Source organism: Piliocolobus tephrosceles, chromosome 14 (assembly GCF_002776525.5).
Source record: "Piliocolobus tephrosceles isolate RC106 chromosome 14, ASM277652v3, whole genome shotgun sequence".
Taxonomy (NCBI): Eukaryota; Metazoa; Chordata; class Mammalia; order Primates; family Cercopithecidae; genus Piliocolobus; species Piliocolobus tephrosceles.
This window is the reverse complement of record NC_045447.1, coordinates 108096297-108115866: the sequence shown is the minus strand read 5'-3', so window position 1 is coordinate 108115866 and position 19570 is coordinate 108096297. Positions and strand designations below refer to the sequence as shown.

General features: G+C 36.7%; 1 pseudogene; it reads left to right on the top strand.

Moving 5' to 3' along the window:
- Nucleotides 1-678: 678 nt before the first annotated feature.
- The window catches only part of LOC111529808, a 49828-nt pseudogene continuing 30936 nt past the window's right edge, over nucleotides 679-19570 (top strand).

Sequence of the window (19570 nt, the reverse complement as noted above, 5' to 3'; positions counted from 1 at the left end):
AGTTGTTTCTCTCATTAGAAATATATCAAACCTTGTACAAAAACAAATGTCTTCCTTAGAGTTTCCTTTGCACTTCTGGAGTTTAGCTAAAAATGCTGATCAAGTGAAAGCAGTCTTCTGTTAAGAATCTGCAAAAAAACGTTGATTCTGATAATAATTATTTTAGAAATTAAATCTTCCCTTCGATTAGGTATAACTTGAAATTACTAGAAAATAAAATCTGGAATTACTGAAAATTTTATTTGGAGTGTATTAAAGAATGAAATTATACACACACAAACACACATATACACGTATACTAATAAATATTAATTATATCATGCCAACAAAAAGCAATTCTATTGTTTCTGTTCCTACAACATCTAGCTTTACTATTTAATTTTATGTTAAATTTTGATTATTCACATTTAAACATAATGATAATGCTTTTTGGTCATTGAAAGAACATGACAGTATCATAAATATTGTAAAATATTAAATATTACCACTAATAAAGCAAATAATTAAAATACTAGTAAATATGATCTCAATCATTAAAGGTAATGATAATTTTATTTTGATCTTTAGCCCAGACTGATCTTTTCATACAACGTCGTTAGAAAGCACTTTGATTTATATTATTGTTTCAGCACCATGCTGTTAGTGCCTCCTAGGATATAAGCAACTTCCCACATCGGAATGGGCAATGGGAACAACCAGAAGCCACATGGAGATCTGGCACGGGGGCCAGCGAGAGCAGAGCGGGAGTCAGCATTGCGCTCATGGCTCTCAGAAAGGGTCTTGGTGGTGGAGCACCCTGAGCAAATGGGAGAATTAGTCATGAGGCCTGGTACATCAGCATTCAATCTACCTTTCCTATATGCCAGGGGATTTATGAAAGTTTTTTTTATAGGAACAAATAGACTATTTATATCCTCAACAATCATCTTTTTTTTCTTTTCTTTTCTTTTCTTTTTTTTTTTTTGAGACGGAGTCTTGCTCTGTTGCCCAGGCTGGAGTGCAGTGGTGTGATCTCGGCTCACTGCAACCTCCACCTCCCGGGTTCAAGCGATTCTCCTGCCTCAGTCTCCTGAGTAACTGGGATTACAGGAGTGCACTACCATGCCCATCTGATTTTGTATTTTTAGTAGAGACGGGGTTTCTCCATGTTGGTCAGGCTGGTTTTGAACTCCTGACCTCAAATGATCCGCCCACCTCGGCTTCCTGAAGTGCTGGGATTACAGGTGTGAGCCACCGCGCCCAGCCCAACAATCACCTTTGACACTTCATATTATAGCAGAGAATGTCTTTCCTCTTGATTGTTCAAGAAAAAAATATATAAATGTATACATTCATTTCTATGCAATTCTAAGAGTTAAACAATACTGAATATATTTTATTATATTTAAGTAAAATTTAAGAAACAATTTTATTTCATCATTTCTAATAAATAGTACGAGTTAAATAGATACTATGAGTAGAATTTGTTGTAGGATAAATGGAAGTAAAGATGGATATTTTTGTATATAATAAAATACAGTCGGCATGAATTGTATCCAATTTTTAAATAAACATAAAGTTAGAAATTAAAAGTAACCAGCCATACCAACCCATTTGACTCTATAGTTTCCTACAAGGACATGAAAGGCAAAGTAATAGCGGGCCTCCAAATGTTTCAGTTACAAAGTGTAGAACACCCACCAGTCATCTCACCTCTGTGTCGGGGGCTGCGGGGCTCCCCGGCTTCGCTAGTGGTGCTTCTCTGAGCTCATGCCTGCACCTTTTCTGCTGGAAGCCTGAACAATAATGCCGAGATACTGTCTTCTTTGTTGCAGAAAACAGCAGAAGGTATGTGCTCACGAGCGCAATATTAGGTCCTCATAAGTTGTGGCTTGCTATCTTCAGCACATCAATGAATGGAGAAAGTAAGATTTAAACAAAGATCAGTGTCTTCATTCTCTAACATTTTACTCAAAATATTGGTTAGGTTAGACTCCACACCCACCAAAACCCAAAAGACATTCCGTCTTACAGATGCTGTACATTCTTTCAATACAGAAACTGTACCATGTACCATAAAGCCTACAATATACACTTGTTTTAGTAAAACAATTGGTCAAGTTAGTAAAAAATGCGTTGAGTTAGTGTTCTCCTTCTCACAGATTATAACTTTTTTCAATTACAGAGATGTTTACAGAATTTATCTGAGGTGCTTTCTGTATATCTCTCAAAACACCTTCATAATAGTAGGCGCACCCTGGCTGGTGGTTCTCAGCCCTGGCTGCTCACTGGTGTCACCAGCAGAGCTCTGGACATACTGAGGCCTGAGCCCTTCCCCAGACACTAATTTAATGGGACTGTGGTGGGGCCAGGGCACGGATGTTTTTAGAAGCATCTGCTGATAGATAAGCAATAAATACGAGTTTATTAATGATACATGGTGATTTGGTTTCCTTGGATTCTTCCCTGATTTTCGGATCCATTGCCCCGTATATGAATAGACTAACTTCTAGTGTGTGGAAAGACCGACAGGATATTAACCTGGACCATGCCTGGAAAGAGTTATGAAAAAAACGGAACATATGCACCTGAGAGGGGCGCAACAGAAGTAGGCGAATGTGGGGTCTTTGAGAAGTCACTGCTGATCCTGAGTTTCTATGAGTATATACTAAAGGAAGTCATTGCAGTTTCCTACGTACTGTGCATTTGGATATTCTCACAATCCAAAACAATAATTCACAGTTTTGGCAAGGGGAACAGATAATGTGTTCTAATGTAGCATCTTTACTTTCTCTATTATTAGAAACATTTTAAAAATCTATCTTTCTTTGGCTTGGCATGGTGGCTCACAGCTGTAATCCCAGCACTTTGGGAGGCTGAGACAGGCAGATCGCTTGAGGTGTAGGGAGTTTGAGACCAGCCTAGCCAACACAGTGAAACCCTGTCTCTAGTAAAAGTACGAACATATTAGCCGGGCGTGGTGGCACATGCCTGTAGTCCCAGCTACTAGGGATGCTGAGGCAGGAGAATCGCTTGAACCCGGGAGGCAGAAGTTGCAATGAGCCAAGATGGTGCCACTGCACTCCAGCCTGAGAGATAGAGACCCCATATAAAAAGAAAAAAGAAAAAAATCTTTGGAGTTTATCAAATGTATTGCTGCTTTGATTATTATTAGTGAAATTTGATGAGTTACAGCAACTGACCAGTGATAGGAGATAATATCTACAAGGTTTAATGATTGACTGTAGGGAAGGAGAAGAGAAAGGAATAGACTTCTAAGTCAAATTGAATTGATAATGATGAGAATCATATGGGGAGGAGTCAATGTGTAGGAGAAAAACATTTGGTTTAGGACATGTTAAATGTGAGGAGCCTGTGATAAAGGATAGGATGATATGAAAAGCCTCCAAAAGGAGTGCACCAGATTATGAGATCTTTTTCCCAAACTAATAAAGGGAAAAAGTATGAACTCCATCGTTAATTCTCTATTGATCCTGATGAAATGTCAGTACTGCTGATGAGATGTAAAAATAAAAAGCAGCAAGACTAAAAGTTCTCCAAGATTCCTCTAGGATATGTTTGGTGTCTGCATTTGGATTTACTGTTGTTTTATCTACGTTATTCAAGATGCTTTCTATTTGGAACCCCAAGACAAATGGTTGAATGGGCTTGCTCTGGCTCTCTATTTCCACAGAACAACCACCCAAAATTTAGTGGCTTAAAAGATGACAGCATTTATTTTGTTCATGAATATGCAATAACTCCGCATGGTTTGAGGATGGCTCATAGACCAGGGGCAAGGGTCATCTGCAGGCTCATCCACTCACACGTCTAGTGGTTGATGCTGTTGGATCTCCACGTGGCTCTTCAGCTTCCTCTCAGCATAGTAGATGGATCCAATGATGAGTGTCCCAGGAGAGCAGAAGGGAGCCAGGCAGTGGTGTTTGGCCTTTCGTAACTGAGCTGAGGAAGTCAGATGGTGTCCTTTCTACCATATTACAGTCATTAGAAGTGAGCCACTAAATCTGGCCCATATTCAAAGAGAGGGAAATTAGATTCTATTTTGAAATAAGTGTCAAAGAATTTAAGAGCGTATTTTCAAACTGCCAGAGGGATCTCAGAAGGCTCTGCCACCTACAATCAACTATTTCTTTGCATTTTAATAGAATTTTTAAGAGAAATCATAGCTGAAGCTGAGGTTATATTTTGGAGTCATCACAGTGAAAGAAATAAAGTATATGTAATTTGATATTTCAGAGCATTTTTCCCTTTGTCCAAGACATTTTAAATTTGAAATATGGTTTTGGCAGTTTTGTAAGAGATATTATGTAAATTGAGAGGAGAAGATGAGTTTTGGGGTCAATCTTAAAAATGCATTTTGGAGAAGCACAGCATTTGCACAGCATCCCTCTGATTTCATGCTATTTATATAAAAGAGCTGTGCTTTCCCAGGAGTGGAAACCACATTATTGGAAAACTATAGGCTCTTTAGGGTAAATGACAGCACAAAGATAGTAAATGTCTTTTCATTTGAAATAACCTTTGTGGAAATGCTATTATTCTCAATATATTGTAAAAGAGATGAATCAGAACAGTGTTAGAAACTATTTAATGGATCGTCTATCTATGACACATTATAAAGCTAAATGTTGAATTAGCACTTGGCTAAAGGAGGCTTCATGGCCAGAAAGGGTTCAACTTTGGAATCCACAATCCTAGTTTTGAATCTTGGTTTACTTTTCTTTGCCAAGAGATCTTGAAGTTTTGTTATGAGGATGAGAGCACAATTCCTGGTATCTGCTCCCTGGCTGACACTCAGAAACTGAGACTTGTCTTTAAGATTGTGATGGTGAGATGATGATGAGAAATTGTTTGACTATCTCAGGAATAGTAGAAATTATTAAAATATTGAATTATACCCACAAGACTATGTGGCCAGGCAAGAAGAATGAGATAGGCCCTTCCTTCAAAGTTATGATTTTTTTATTATTGAAGAAATTATTCATAAACACTTGAAAACAAAGCATATTCAAAGTTTTAAACTGTACCTAAAAGATGGTGCCATAGGAGTTGTGAGATTTTGCTAAAAACTTTGACCTTAAAATGGGCAACTCATGAAATACGAATTATTTTAAGGGTCTAATTTATTGCATTTTTTGATTCATATGAATTTCCCTTGACAATGTTAATTCAGTTATCAGGGCAAATGAAAAAATAAGCTTTGTAAATTAAAATACAGAAATATTTACATATTGTGGCTTGTCTCTGAAACTTTTATAATGGTATATTATATTTTAACATAATATTGACATAAAATATTATAACCAAGATATCAGCAATATAGTTACAAGTTGTTCTTTCAAAACACAGGGTCATAACTCACAGGTACCTAATTTCAAAATACTTGGCATAATTTATAATTTATAAATCTATAACCTCTTTAAGGCTAATTGTTCTAATACATAATTAATGCACTAGTGCCAGGACTGACTTTTAAGAGTGCTGCATTTTCCACACCAGTTTATTGATAGCCTAAAATATTGCAGTCATTCTTTTAAAAAGTTGTTAAAGGTGTCTCTGTCAAATATAATGGCAAATGCTGGCTGTTTTATGAGTGGGCATTACAATAGTAAATAGTAAAACTGAAAATATTTTCCAAGAATAAATGTGCTTCATGTGGGTTTGATCAGCACATCTGGTTGAAGATTTGAGGTGGGATACATTGTTCCCATTGAGTTGAAGGGTTTCAGCGGAAAATTAGCTGATCTACTCTTTGAAGTGCAGAGCATTTGTGAAAATGCCAAGTACATCTCTGTTAGAATCTCATCCATGAGCAAATGAGTAAGTCAGATACAATGGTTAATTCTGTGGTTTGCCAAATCTGTCTACTTTCCTATTACTCTGTAGATTGTAAAATAATGATGCAGGGTTCACTCGTAATGATCAATTGTTTTCCTTACTAAAATGTAAGCGTTTAAAAGATCTGCCTAATCTTTTCTACGTATATGTTAGGCAGATCTATACTTCCAACTCTTAAAGCATTCTTCTAAAGCAGTTTATTAGAGCACATACTAATGGCTTATCGATTAAGCAAACACGATTAGTATTGAACACTTGCTCTGCTCCAGGGTGCCAGTGCTAGGTTCACGTGCATCAGGGAGACAGAGTCATTGTCCTCATGAAGCTTACAGGAGGGCAGTTTGATTGAGCTGACACCTCTGATTCCCTTTTAAGCCTGTAAGGGAGCAGCTGCTCTGTAAAGCAGGTGTTTCAAACACAACCACCTTCAGAGACGAGGTGATTCTGCTGAGTGGGTGAAGCAGGCCAGGCATGAGGCAGCAAGCAGTGGTTTAGACTGGTTCATTGGGGAATCCCTGCCTTATTAAAAGGATTTACTTCCAAAAATGTGAAAGGAAGACATGTCCTTTTCCCCAAATCATTTAGAAAGCTTGCTTTGTCACCTCTGCTTCTAAGGAGTCCTGGTTGGTCTCCAAAAGGAAGCTTTCCCTAAAGAACAGTGCAGTACAAAGTAAGATGGAACAAGACTCAGGGCGCCCACTCCTGAGCTGCTCAGCCACTTGCCCACCTCAGGTAAACACTGAGCCGGGTGGTCTTTCAGTCATTCCGGGTCTGATGTTCTACAGTTTTGTCAGGTTATCTGGGAGAAATGTTGATGCTGAAGAGTCCCAAAAGTAGGAGACGCATTTCAAACTGAGGCCTAAGATGTTTTCAAGTTGTAGCAGAGTTGCCTTGAAGAAGATAACTCGAGCTTTGCCCTTTGCCCTCACCTGCAGCCAGCACATCCATACCTCGCCTCCAATACAGCACCCCCTGTTTGACATGTTGTATATATTAAGCTTTTACTCAAGATGTCATTTAATGAAAAGGATTTTGCTGCTTAAAAAGCAGTGGAGAACAATAGCTAGCCTCTTGAATACACAGTCCTGTAAGATTTGAGCACATGATTTTTTAGAAAAAGAATAGAAAATGAGAGAATATTATAACCTTACTTTATCTGTTGGGATATTGGCATCACTGTCAGATTTCACAAAGCCACATGTGCTTCTGGTGAAATCCGAGATCCACCCTTTCTAACTGTATGCTCTTAGAATACAGTAGCTAGTTAATCTTTCTAGGACTCAGTTTTCCTTTCATTAAATAGGAAACTTACCACATAGGGCTTTTGAGAGGGTTACATGAGTCAATATAAGCAGAGAACTTAGTACTTTACCTGTCACGTAGTAAGCACTCCTTGTTATCCTTGGATTTTGTGGTACTTTGGAGGAGAATGGCATTGGGATCTCTGTTGGTATAATTTTTACCAAAGTAAAATTTGGTTGAAATAACATTCAGATTTAGGCTTAAGGAGAGGATATTTCTTAGAAAGGAAGGCTAAGCTTAATGGGGGAGAAGAGTTATCAGTGAGGCCCTGGGGCAGGGGACTGACTCCACTGGGCATTACTTGTGAAAAAGGGATAAAATGTAGAGATAGGTTTTTTTTTTTCTGGTATATTATTTTATTCCAATGTGTCTACAGCCATCTATTGTTAAAGTCAAAATTCTACTTTTATTTTGTAAAATAGTATTTCTGAGTCCTGAACAAAAGACTTTCAAGATAGATTTTACTGACAGAGAAATGGAGTGCCACATTCCATAACTTTGCATATACAGTTTCACATGCAAAACTCATTGCATCTCAAGGGCTAAGCCAGGCTGACTTAAAGCAAGTAGCTTTCCTATAAACTGTAAAGTAGAAGAGACAGGAGACAGCTATGAAGGTGAGAAAAATGCCTCCTGCAGAAGAAGAGCAGACGTAGGGGAGCATAACTAGTATACCCTGCCTGGACCCTGAGGAGGACCCAGACCCTCATGCTGTATACTGAGAGGGACACGGCTGTGGATGCTCATTGCTTGGGATTCTCAGTGATGCCTTAATCTACAATTTCCTAAAAAAAAAAAAAAAAAGTCTTTAAAATATGTGCATCTAGGAATCAAAGTGTCATTCAATGACTTATGGGTCCTCAAATGACAGCTTGGGGTTATATCTTATTTTGTATATCACAGAGTAACTCCTACATTGTATTCTTTCCAGGAGAATTAACTATGTCAATTCTTATGTTCATCTCTTCCTTAGCTGATTATTCGTTAGGGAAAAGTCTTTTGCTTGTTTATTAACTTGTTGCCTTCCTACTCTTCTGATTATTATTTTGTAATCAAAACATGATTTTGCAGTTCATAGACACTAAAACATTCTAGACTTTTAGCACTGGTTTCTAATATTTTGGGAGGAGAAGCTTCATTTTTTCTTGAAAATGAAGGTGTAAAGATACTAAATTCCTTGAGTAGAACGTCTGGACTTCATAGAAACTTTGGAGCTATACGATACTTAGAATGTAGACAGGGTTCCTCATTGTATAGATAATGAAACTGAGGCCCAGAGAAGCTGAGTGACTTGTAGAAGGTCCCCTAGTGAGTAGCAGATCCTGGATGCATACAGCATTGCTAACTCTGAGAGCTAAGTCCTCGTCATACCCTACCTTCACTACACCACACAATTCAGGGGAAGGGGCACATCTCTAGAATACGGCTGGAAAATACACTAGGGAAAACTTTAGATCCACTAGCAGAGTCCAGTGCTCCACTTGGAGAAAGTGACCAGAAAGAATAAAGCACAATCAGTTGTTGAAGAAAAGCTGATTTCTCAGCCAGATTATATACATTAACATCCATGTTAGTTACCTTTGCTGAAAAATTCTCTCCTCAACTCAGCTCTCTGAAGAAACCTCCAGGAATTAGCAAGGGTTTGAGTAGAGATGGCATATGTTTGGGCCCTCATGAAAATGATAGAATTGTGGCCTGGTTACAGCTTGTGTGCTGAAGGAAGAGCATGATGCAGTTCATTGGTATGAAAAATGAATGCAACTAAAACCTAAACATTAAGACTTGGCCTTTATTACCGAAGTGAAAGTGCTTCCAATTGAGACTCCCTGGGTTTTAATTGTTCTTCAGGAAAATTAGATGTTGTCAAAGTAGAAGGTTAATGTCTGTTCACAGTCTGGAGTTTTTGGAATAACTTCCTTCGCAGCGTGTGTGTTTTAAACATAAAAAGGGCTTTTTGGTTTGTATATAGTTAGTGGGATTACAACTGCCTCACTAGATGCTTCCAACAAATATTTAAGAAATCCATAAGGTCTATTATTTATAACAGAATAAACATTTAAATTTAAGATATTTTGATCATTTTGGTAAAGCATTTAAAAATAAACTATCATGAACTGACAAAACCAACATCATTTGAAAAAATTCAACGTGGCTAAAATTTTATGAGACTTATACCGTAGACCAAATTTGTAACTTTAGCCTTGATACTTTACTGCTTGTAAATAAAAATGTTCTTGCTACAAAGTGATGTGCTCAGATACACCCAAAATTTATTAAAGGCCTGTCAACAACCAAATTCTGTGGTAGAAAGTTTTTCATACATTATTTTACATAACCTTTGAGGAATTCCCATTTTATATTCTCATTTTCTGAATACTTGGTTAGTTACTGAATTCAACAAATGAGTGTGAGCAGGGGCCTGGAGTTAATAAACAAAATGCCTTTAAATCAGAAACACAAAATTGCTAGTAATTTCAGTTAATTGCACTTTACTCCATGTAGCCACAATTGTAGATATCTAGAAAAAATATCTATGCTAAAAGCCTGCCATCTGGAAAAGTCAAAAGAATGATGAGCTGGTATTAAATCACAGTACCCCTGGCATATGGAGTGTCTCTCCCATGTTAAGAGCGGACCTTAGTATGAGACTGACTCTGGGCTTTACATATGAATTTTGAATTGCCATTATCTCTACTTGAACTACGTGAGACAATAGAAGTGCTCCCTTATACACTTTAGATAATGGGCCCTTTAGGGAATCTGATGTTCATTCTGCCTTTCCCAGAAAAATACAACTATAATAAAATGTTGTAATCAGTTTCAGTTTATTTATTGCTGATCTTTTATTTTTGTTTTAATTTAACATGGCAATCCACTTTCTATAGTCAACAGTGCAATTTAAAGAACTCTAACAACTCACGATCTAGAAGAATGTCTTTGGAAATTTTAGGATTCAAATCTAAAATAAATCTTGAGATTTTTTTTCCCCTAGATTGTACTGATGTTATAAGTGCCTTATGTAATACCCAGTTCTTCCTCATGGAGATTTCTTAGTGAAAGAGCCACATCACATGTTCATAAGAGCATCAAGAAGAGGGCCAAGTACCTAGGAAGAACGACTGGCTAGCATTCTCTCTCCCCATAGAATATAAATGAATTTAGCACAGGGATTTGGTTTAATTCACTACTGCCAGCACCTAGAACAATGCTTGACATTTTTAATATGACAATGCACAATTCAAGAGGAAATAATAACATTGTATTAGTCTGTTCTCACACGGCTATAAAGACATGCCTAAGACTTGGTAATATGTGAAGAAAAGAGGGTTAATTGACTCACAGTTCCACAGGCTGTACAGGAAGCATTGCTGGGGAGGCCTCAGGAAACTTGCAATCATGGCAAAAGGCAAAGGGGAAACAGGCACATCTTCACATGACTGGTAGGAAAGAGAGAGCAGGGAGGTGCTATACCCTTTTACAGCAATCAGGTCTCTTGAGAACTCACTATAAAGAGAATAGCAATAGCAACAGGGAAGTCTGCTCCCATGATTCAGTCACTGTGGATTACAATTTGATATGAGACTTGGGTGGAGATACAGAGCCAAACCATATCAAACATTAGTACATGAAAGTAGTTATTATGATAAAACACATTTTAACCAACATACAATTAGTTATATGATTTTTTATAATGTTTTCAGTGTTAAAATTTTTGAAAACACTGCAGAAAAACAAGTGGAAATGAACAAAATTACATTGACAGTAGTAAGTTGTTAATGTGTAATCTTTGAATGTTTCAGTGGGAGCTAGATATTGGTTTGATATACTTTTTAGTTCAGTCGGAATACTACACTTCTCCACTTTGCCTAATATATGCTGCAGCAATAAATTAATTTTCCTTCTGAGATTTCTAGTAATTTGAGGAGTGTTTATTTGCAAAGAATTGAAAAAAGTGATATAAATTGATGTATCAAGCAAACTATGTGGTTTTGTATTTTCAAGTAATAGCTAAAGAGTACTTACAAAAAATATCAGATTCCTCAAAGAAGAGATATTTAAGGCAAGCAAAGAAATGTATAGGTCAGTTTCCTTCAAATAATTTTGTTTCTTACTCTTAAAAAACTTTTATTTTAGATTCAGGGGGTACATGTGCAGGTTTGTTACACAGGTGTATAGCATAGTGCTAAGGTCTGAGCTTCTATTCATTTCCTTACCCAATACTAAACAAAGTACCCAACTGGTAGTTTTTAAACCCTGCTGCCTTTTCTCCTGCCCCATTTTTGAAGTCCATGGTGTCTACTGTTCCTATCTTTATTTTCCAGTGTTTAGCTCCCACTTATAAGTGAGAATATGCAGTTTTTGTTTTTCTGTTTCTGCCTTAATTTGCTTAGGATAGTGGTCTCCAGCTGCATTCATGTTGCTGCAAAGGACATGAAATTTTTTTCTTTTTATGGCTGTGCAGTATTCCATGGTGTATGTGTACCACATTTTCCTTATCCAGTCCATTGTTGATGGGCACCTAGGTTGATTCCATGTCTTTGCCATTGTGAGTAGTACTTTAATAAACATATGAGTGCAGGTGTCTTTTTGGAAGAAACATTTATTTTTCTTTGAGTAGCTACCTAGTAATGGGATTGCTGGGTCAAATAGTAGTTTTATTTTTAGTTCTCTGAGAAATCATCAAACTGCTTTCCACAGGAGCCAAATTAATTTACATTCTCTCCAACAGTTTATAAGTGTTCCTTTTCTCCACAACCATGCCAACATCTGTTGTTTTTTGACTTTTTAATAATAGCCATTCTGACTGGTGTGAGATAATATTTCATTGCATCTTTTTGATGATTAATGATGTTGAGCATTTTTTTCATATGCTTCTCGGCTGCTTGTATGTCTTCTTTTGAGAAATGTATATTCCTTTTGCCCACTTTTTATTGAGGTTATTTGGGTTTTCTGTTTATTTGTTTAAGTTCTTTATAAATTCTGGATATTTGTTTTTTGTTGTGTACATAGTTTATAAATATCAAATACTTTCAATCTGGAAACTTGGATCTTTGATTTTTAGGATGATAAATTGAGACGTATTGCAAGAAAAACATTTGAATCAGAATATGTACCAACATTATCATAATAGTGAATTATATTTTTACTTGTCCCTACATTTTGGTAATAACAATCAAATTTTGCTAAATAATATTTAAGTGCTGGTCCAAGATGGTGGACTGATTATTCTTCCAGGGGGGCAGTTTCAATGACAATAAATGAGAAAATGATGTGAATCGGTAACAATACTAGTTTAAACCAATTTCTATAGTGTACATGTTCTTTGAAGAAGCAAATATCTATCACTGTAAGAATAAGACATTTTGAAAATTTCTTATATATAGGAGATATGTCATATTTTTGTATCTATATAAACCATAACATTTCTATGGTATATGATGTGAGCTATTTTCAAATATGTGAGTTCCGATTTCCCTCTGTTAAGGAACATTTAACTTTGAGTGATTCATGTGACTTCTGAGACCAACTGTCCCCAGCCTCTGAGATTCAGATAAAAACAAGTATTCTTAGCTCTAGCTTAATCAGATGGCACTGAGCGTCTATGGTGATGAAGAATATATTTTTGGTAGTCATTTTACCAAAGATGGGGCTGTGAAAACCATCAAAATATAAATCATGACCTTAACCATCTAGCTGAGAAGACGAGACTAATACGCTTGAAGCACAAGAAACAAATGCAAGAGAATGTAAATATACTTGTCATTGAATTTTGTGATACAGCCTACAAATGTTATGGAGGTCCATCTACATGAGGAAGTCAATGATGCATAGTGTAATAAAGACATCCTTCCTAGAATACATTGTGTAGATGGATTTGAATAGGCAGAAGGGATAAAGATGAACATTTAAGACCTGAGCAAATGCCTACACACCTGAAATAATATGGCAAGTCTGTATAGGAGAGGAGGACATATCTGAGGGCTTCAGCTAGAGTGTGACAAGCAGCTCATTTGAATAATCTGGTGGAATCAGATGGGCTATGGAAGCCTGACAGAGTAAAACAAGCAGATAATGAAGATACTTATCAGCTCTCAGAAGGAATAGAAAAAAATTTTAGAATATAAACAACGGAAACAAGGAAATAATTTTTAAATGTATAAATTTTAACCTAAATATAATTCTATAATGTAAACAGAGAAAAATAATGGACTGGAAACTATTTTCATCAAATACAAACATTATAAATTATTATAATGGGTTACTCAATTTACTTTACAGTTTAGACATTTTAAAATGATTCAATTTTAAAATTTGTTTTTAAATTTATATATATTTGAGATAGCAAAAAACCAAACTGTTTTTCTTAGTCTCACACACTCACCACTCAATACATTACTTCACCTCTGGTCACCAAAATATGTATGGATTTTTTCCCGCATACCAAGTAATTCTCCAGCAGACATCCACCGGGGCGGCCTATTATTGAATTCAATTCTGACACTATCTACATGGATATAGGGTCAGATCCCACACACAAAGGGCACGGTCTCACAAGACTTCCCTTCACTTCAGATGCTAGTTACAGGTCCCAGGATGTGACCTGTACTTCTGGCCAACTGGCTATAAATTGGAGGTTCCCACTATCCATTGTTTAGGTTCAATTAATTTGCTAGAATGGCTCATAGAACTCAGGGAAACACATTATTTACATTTACTCATTTATTACAAAGGATATTACTAAGGATACTAATGAACAGTTAGGTGGAGAAGCTGCATAGGGCAAGCTTGTCCAACCTGCCTTATTTTGTTGTTGTTGTTGTTGTTCATTTTATTTTGCTTTAGACTTTTAGCAACCTGAAGTCATGGTTTTAGTTTCTGTCTATAGTGATAAGCAGAAAAGAGGAATGAGGAAGGGGCTTTACTGGCTCAACAAGGAACAGAAACTAAGAACCCATGACTGTATTTCCTCCCTTGGACATCACTGAAGGCATGAGGGAAGGGGTAAGGAGCTTCCATGCCCTCTCTGGTGTGCCACCCTCAGGTACCTCCATGTGTTCAGCAATTCAGAAGCTCTCCAAACTCATTTTGGGGTTTTATGAAGGCTTCACTATGTAGAAATGATTGATTACAGCATTGGTCACTGGTAAACAACTAAATTTTCAGCCCCTTTCCTCTTCCCGGGGAATAAAGGATTGGGGCTAAAAGTTCAAACCCTCTAATTACATGGTTGGCTTTCATGGCAATCAGCTCCTATTCTAAGGCTATCCAGGAGCCTACCAAGAGTCACCTAATTAAAGCAAGAGATGCTCCTATAATCCAGGAAATTCCAGGGTTTAGGATCTCTGTATCAGATACTCCTATCACTCAGGAAATTCAAAAGTTCTTCAGAGCTCTGGGTCAAGAACCAGGGTCAAGTATAAGAACAAAAGATATTCCTAGCATCCCTATCTGCAAGGGATTTAGAAGCTCTGTCTCAGGAATCAGGGACAGAGACCAAATACATAATTTTTTATTATATCACAATATCACATGGCATAATTCACTTTTATATTTTTTATATAGTTCAATAAGTTTTACCAAATGCATAAAGTAATATAGCCACCACTACAATCAGCAACACAGAATAGTCTCATCACCACAAAACAACTCTCCCTGGATGCCCCTTTGTAAGCGCTCTTCTCTACCAATATATAGTCTCTAGAAACCGCTGATCTGTTTTGTGCTGTTATAATCTGGTGTACTTCAGAGTGTCAGAAAAATGTGATAATAGGAAACGAATGATGAAAAAGCTATAAAACCTACATAAAACAAATAACAGAATGCCAGTAGTAAGTTCTTCCCTTTAAATATAAATAGATTAAACTGCAACCAAAATACATAGACTGTCAGAATGGATTTTTTAAGAAAACCCACACAGGATCCAACTCTATTCTGTGTATAATAAACTCACTTTAGCCCTAAGGACATGCACAGGTTGATAGTGGAAATACGGCAAAATATATTCTATGCAAATAGTAATAAAAAGAAAGTAGGGTGCCTATACTATCAGTCGAAATAGACTTTAAGTGAAAAACTATTATAAGAGACAAGGAAGGGCATTATATAATGATAAAAGAATCAGTTCACCAAGAAGACATAACAATTTTAAACATATATGGACCAAACATCAGAGCTTCAAAATATATGAAATATTTTCCTAAATCAAAGTCATGGGTATTTTCTCCTAGATTGTCTTGTAAAGTTTTATAATTTTACATTTGTCTATAATCCATTTTTAGTTAATTTTTTATAAAGTGGAAGTTATAAGTAGAGGTTTATTTTTTACATAAGATGTCAAATTATTTCAGCACCATTTATTAAAAAGAAAATTTGATATTTTCTTTGATCTTTATCAAAGATCAATTGACCGTACAGGTGGACATCAATCTATGGATTCTGTATTCTGTTCCGTTGACCTGCATGACTGTCTTGATTACTGTAACTTAAGTCTTAACATCAGATAGTATGATTCCTCTAACTTTGTTGTTTTCAAAATTATTTTAGAATTTTTGCTCCTTTACCACACCATATACAATTTAAGAATCAGTTTGTGCTTTATCAGGATAAGAAAATTGCCTTTATTTGTACTTTGCTGAGAGTTTTCATAATACGTGAATATTCAATTTTGTCAAATATTTTTATGTATGTAGTTATGTGACTTAGATTTTTATCAAAGCAGTGTAAGAAAATGGCTATGAGTAATGCAGAGGATTAGTTCTTCTTCTTCTTCCCAGATCAGCCCTATATTTTGACTGCAATTTTCCATTTTGCTAATATGTGTCTATAGGATTGTATATTCTTCCCTATTTATTTAAGCAATTATTTAAATAAATTTAGAATTAAAAATAATTTAATACTTTGGGATATAATTTAATACACTACTTTATTTTATTACACAAATTGCTCTAGATTTGGCCACTGGGAGTTCTTTCAGTTGACTCCTGTATTCCTTTGATATACCCCCATCATTGAGGGTTTTTTAAAATGTGGTTTATTATTAATGAAATTAAAATGATCTATTCATAGAACCTGAGATTATTTCAGATATTATATTATGCAAGCATTAAGATAATATTAAGAATTAGACTGGCAAATGAAAGTCATAGAATCAGAGTACTTACTCAATGTCAAGTGTTGCTAATAACTGCAATGACATAAGTAATTATATGACACAAGTGAAGCAGAAAGTGTTCTGGGACCCCAGTGTGACTTACTGAGTCCTTTCTTCTTACATGAGATGTGTTCTGGTATAGATCTTGCACAGAAGAAGCCACTTAGGTCATGAATTACTCAGTTACATAGTTTATGTGACATTTTCCTTGGAGCCATCCCCCGTAAACTTAAATATTCCAGGTCTATTTACCACAGGTGATTCTAGACAGGCTACTGCATTTTGCTCTATGTATTTCATAGTTCTCTCCTGCTAGCCAAAATCACATACTTTGTTTGCCAGGAGATCTGCCATTATAATGTTTACAAGGCAATTAGACAAGATAATATATTTTCTTTCTTCCTTTGATGCATCACTCAAACTCTGCAATGAGAGAGAAGGGCATGCAGGTCTACTTCATAAGTCCTTTCTTTCTAGATATTCTGGTACAGTATTTTAATGTATTTTATGATATAGACACTCTAGCATTTAATATATTTTAATGTATCATGTTTAATCTAAGCTGGATAAAGAATCATCATTTCAAATACTTTGGATAGTAATTGTACACAGTGCAAATTCATGGAGAAAATAATCAGAACCATTAATGCTGATAATTTTGGGGCATTTAAACCTTTTTCAGGTCAATGGATTAATAGATTTATTAGCTCTTACAGAGTGCAAGCATATTACAGATTTATAGCATAAGTGGTTAAAAGCAGTTTTATTTCACTGAAAATTCACGTAAAGCAAAGCCTTTGCAAAACCGTAATGTTTATGCTTTTAATAAAACAGTATTTCTGTTGTACACTGTAATGATTTTGTTCCGGAACACTATGTATAAGCAGGTTTTGAATTGAAGGCAGTGGAGCAAGTTTGTCAAAAATCGATTCAATTGATTTCTATTTATGTAGATGTATTGAATTTTACAGTGGTTGAGCTCTCTTTAAATTGATTGGATTCAGAATGAAGACCAGTGGTCCACATCCATATCCTCACCATTGCTCCAAAACTTGGTAAAGAAAAATGCTTCAGAAACTTTCCTGAACAAATAATATAAAGATCATGCCAATTATACATTAACCAACTAGTTATGAAATCTAAAATCATTAGGGTTACATTTCAAAAGTGAAGTTACTAAAAAGGTGAAATTCAAATAATTCTAACAGAAATAGGATAAAATGCAGAACATTTATGAAACATAAAAGAGGGCCTATTTGTGTTAGCTGTAGCACACAAGGGCTGTAGCAATTTCTGATATCAGAGTCCAAATTTGAAGAGATCCAGACACTTAATACACAGGTTTATTTTGCCCAAATATTTTGTCTTATTGAGAATTGTGATAAAGCCAGAAGACCTGAGTTTCACTCTTATAATGGTTTGAAACATGAGGAAGTCACTGAACATTGCTGGACCTAACTCACTTGCATGATTTCAACTATCACATATACCTGGATGCTTGAATTACAAACCTATGTACACTAGACTTTCCTGCTAAGCTGAAAAGCTGTATATGAACATATCTTTCATGTTAGCTCCAGTTGACTGTTTCTCAGGTACTTTCAATTTCATACGTCCCACATTGTTCCAATTTTCCTCTGGCCTCTGAATGCCCTTTCTCTGTAAGCAGCACCATCACACACCTTGTCACCCAATCTCAAAAATGGAAAGACACCTTCCAAATAGCCTCTTCTCACCACCCTTATCCTATTCCACACCCTGTTTCAAACACTGTGAAGGTTTTTGGGGTAGCCATTCAAAGGATCTACCACAATTAGTTTCTGAAAAGAACAAAAAAATTACTAGCTCCAGCTGGTTGACCATCCCAGTTGGGATCATGCTTTATTCTGCCTCTGATGTAAGATTTTCATTGTTCAAGGCAGTCAATACATTTTGATTCTTAAAGACACGCTCTGATAATTTTCTGTGAAGTAGGAAACTCATTCAAGAAGACCAGCCTTTCAGTGGTATCACAGTCTAGACTTTAAATTTATAAGGTGGAAATGGGCTACAGTTGAAATAGATTTTTAGTTCCATGGATTCTATTTCTATCACAGCTGTCATATCCACCTCCCTCTCCATTGCCCATGAAACAGCCTAAATCCAGGCCTTTAACACTTTTTATTTGAATTATTATGGAAACAGTTAACTGTCTTTCCTGCCTCCAGACATGCTTCCCTCTAACTTCCTCCTTCATATTGCTGTGCAGTGATCTAAACTCCAAATCTGATCCAAATCTGCTGATCCTTTAATAAATGACTTCCTAAATCTTTCAGGAAAAAGTTCAAGTTTTGTGGATCATCACACACCACATTGTTTGAATGAATACAGAGTAAAATAAAAAGTAGTTGAATGAATATAGAGTAAACAAAAATGGGTGGGCCTCATGCTCCTATAAAACACAAGGTTTTATTAGGTAAATTGAAAGTTTCTTAAGCTTCCAAAATTGTCTTATTCCACAGGAAGCTATAAAATTTTATGTCACTGGATCCACACTTTGTCTTTACATTCTCCTCTCAGCACACCACTTCCCAATATTTGGTAACCCACAGACTAACATAGAAAATGAACAAGTCAGGGTGGCTGGCAAGGTGGCCAAATAGGAACAGCTCTGGTCTGCAGCTCCCAGTGAGGTCAACGCAGAAGGCAGAAGGCGGGTGATGTCTGCATTTCCAACTGAGGTGCCTGGCTCATCTCACTGGGACTGGTTAGACAGTGGGTGCAGCCCAAGGAAGGTGAGCCGAAGCAAAGTGGGGCATCACCTCACCCAGGAAGTGCAAGGGGTTGGGGAACTCGCTCCCCTAGCCAAGGGAAGCTATGCGGGACTGTGCCATGAGGAATGGTGCATTCCAGCCCACATACTATACTTTTCCCACGGTCTTCACAACCTGCAGAACAGGAGATTCTCTCCGGTGCTTATACCACCAGGGCCCTAGGTGTCAAGCACAAAACTGGGTGGCCATTTGGGCAGACACTGAGATAGCTGCAGGAGTTCTTTTTCATACCCCAGGGGTGCCTGGGAATTCCAGCAAGACAGAGCCATTCTCTCCCCTGGAAAGGGGGCTGAAACCAGGGAGCCAAGTATTCTAGCTCAGGGTGTCCCACCCCCACGGAGCCCAGCAAGCTAAAATCCACTGGCTTGAAATTCTCACTGCCAGCACAGCAGTCTGAAGTTGGCCTGGGATGCTCGAGTTTGGTGCGGGGAGGGCTACTCAAGCCATCACTGAGGCTTGAGTAGGC